At 46.7% G+C, this 2,692-nt stretch overlaps 1 protein-coding gene across 6 annotated transcripts in view; it reads right to left on the reverse strand.

Moving 5' to 3' along the window:
* Positions 1 to 2,692, reverse strand: part of GDPD4 (glycerophosphodiester phosphodiesterase domain containing 4) — a 38,601-nt gene that overhangs the window by 28,949 nt on the left and 6,960 nt on the right. Inside the window, exon 1 of one of the 6 annotated variants that reach the window (XM_017735953.1) lies at positions 1,470 to 2,026. The exons of the other annotated variants lie outside the window; for them this stretch is intronic. The gene's annotated coding sequence lies outside the window, so the exon portion shown is untranslated. Of the gene's footprint in view, positions 1 to 1,469; positions 2,027 to 2,692 lie in introns of those variants that run through there. 6 annotated transcript variants of the gene reach the window in all.

Below are 2,692 nucleotides of genomic sequence, written 5' to 3' on the forward strand. Positions count from 1 at the left end.
GAGGCGCTCCAGCACAGGCAGCAGAGTCAATTGCCTCAGATGCCTCGAGATGAGACGACCAAGAGGGGACCTCACCTCTAAGTGTCTGCGGGGAGGGTGCCAAGAGAATGGAGCCAGGCTCTTGTCGAGAAACTGGTGCACAGGAAGCTCCACCTGAACAAGAGGAAGAACTTCTTTACTGTGCAGGTGACCGAGCACTGGAACAGGTTGTCCAGAGAGCATCTCCCACTGGAGATACTCAAGAACCACCCAGTCCTGTGCAATGTGCTCTAGGATGACCCTGCCTGAGCCATGAGGTTAGACCAGATGACCCAGTGTGGTCCCTTCCAGCTTGACCTGTTTTGATTCCGTGATTCTGTGGTTGCAGGCTCTTTCCAGATCCTACATTTCCCACTTCACTGCAAGAAGAGAGCTGGGGGAAAAAAATTGCATGGGTAACAGGAGTCACATGAGGGACACAGAGATGGTCATTTCTCAGCCCCTGAGCATGGCCAGCTTCTCCTAAAAATCTGTAAAAAGACAGCAGAAAGGAGTGATGCCCACTCTGCCTGTTCCAGTGTTTCCAAGGGGTTTGGAGGACTAAGAGATTCCTTGAACCTGAGCTGAGCCTCTCCAGCATCTGCAGCTCCTTAGCCTGGAGATTCCTGCCACCACTCTTTGGGGGATCACTTCCTGGCCTTTCCCCTGGCACTCTTCCGCAGCATCACACCAACAGAAGCAAAGGAATAAAACTTCCTGGCAAGCTGCCGGTTGATCACCATCATCATGAGCTGCACATAGATCTTGCCACTAGCCAGAAAAGGTCAACAAAGAGAATCCCTTAAACCTGCATTTCTGCCCTACAGTCTGCCCAAGGCTCTTGATCACCATCCAGCATCCCGTTTATTTGACTATCATCTGCCTTCAGTTTCTTTCCAGGAAATGAATGAGGCGTAACCCAGGAAATGAAAAAAAGATCAAATAAAATAAAGATAGTTGTAATCTCCCTGTGATAAAGAATATACTCTATATCCTCTCCCTGGCAGATGTTAATTATAGTTTATCAGTATGACCTTCAGCAGTTTCTTGATAAGCCCTGATCTGGGATCCCAGGGAGTGGCACAGCCTGGGACAAACACATGCAAGGCATGTCTCATGCGTTGCTTATCTGTTGGCTCTGAGGTGGAAGAACACAGCCCTTAGCAGAAAGAAACAACAAGGCTTAACACGGGAAACAACAAGCAGATGTGGATATAGAAGGGGAATAACAGCTCCTGCAGTGACTGCAGGGACAATACTTCTCCTTTCCATTTGTTGTAGTACACCTCTAACAGGCAGTGGCTGTGGCTTCCAAAGACATGGAGAGATTTCCACCAAGGTCCATGCCCTACATTGTGGAACACCTCACCACATTTTGAACAGACTAAAATAATCAAGCCCATTTCAAACAAATACTGCCAAAATCCTGTATCTATTACACAGGGACTTACCCCATCACAGAGGACATCCAGGAAGAGCTGTGCTGGGAATGGCTGCTGTCCCCTGCTCAGCCAGAGGTGCCTCAGCTGTGGATACATGCTTTAAGGAAAGATCTTCTCAGGCAACCAATCAATTTTGTGGGGTCAATTTAAGAAGCCCTTGAGGTGCCCCCATGGCTAAGAATGAGTGATATGGGTTTAGAAATGCTCTGCAGCCCCAGATGTCTAAACATACCCCTACATGGTGAAGCAAGCCTCACTCCAAGGTGAGAGCTATTGACCTTGAAACAAAACCCGACATCAGCCATGAGAATTTAGCATAGAAAAGGCATCTTAATCCCTGGTTTTATTCCAGAGTGATCATCATAGGAAATAAAGCTGCATAGCTGAAACACATTTTTGCACAAATCACATTTTTCCTCCCCCAAAACTCTCCCCTAGAACTGTTTACTGTCTCTGTTTCTTCAAGGTACCTCTCTGAAGAGTGTCTCACAATCAGAGGACTGGAGCACCTCTCCTGTGAAGACAAGCTGAGAGAGTTGGGGCAGTTACTGACTTTAAACTGAAAGAGTGCAGGTTTAGATTAGATATTAGGAAGAAATTCTTCACTGTGAGGGTGGTGAGGCACTGGTACAGGTTGCCCAGAGAAGTTGTGGCTGTTCCATCCCTGGAAGTGTCCAAGCTCAGGTTGATGGGGCTCTGAGCAACCTGGTTTAGCAGAAGGTGTCCCTGCCCATGGCACGGGGTTTGGAATGAGATATCTTAAGTTTCCTTCCAATCCAAACCATCTCATGATTCTATGTTTAGAGCATGTTTGTCCCCAGGTGCAGACCCCAGGAGTCATCACTCATTATTCACAGCCAATTGCAGAAATCTTATTTAATCATACTTTTCATCATTAGAAATTACAGCTGTTTTTCTTCATTTTCAAAGCACTTTTCAGGCTATATTAACAAATGTGTGCCCAGGAAATTATTGTCCAAGTCTCAGAGCATTTACAATGGGTTTTATACAAATGCTTTCAGCTTCATGTGGAAACAGGCAAGGGGAAATCATCATGTTTGTAAAAGGGTCTCAAAGTGCTACAACAGATTTTCCCTCTCGTCTGCTAGGAGCAAAATGAGTGTTTTGAATAAAATGGGAAAGGGAAGGGAAGGGAAGGGAAGGGAAGGACCAATACCCCCTGTCCCAGCCCAGTAGGTACTCTGACCTGAGAAGGGGTTGAGGACAGGAAC

The sequence above is a fragment of the Corvus brachyrhynchos genome, unplaced genomic scaffold (genome assembly GCF_000691975.1).
Source record: "Corvus brachyrhynchos isolate BGI_N302 unplaced genomic scaffold, ASM69197v1 scaffold44, whole genome shotgun sequence".
Taxonomy (NCBI): domain Eukaryota; kingdom Metazoa; phylum Chordata; class Aves; order Passeriformes; family Corvidae; genus Corvus; species Corvus brachyrhynchos.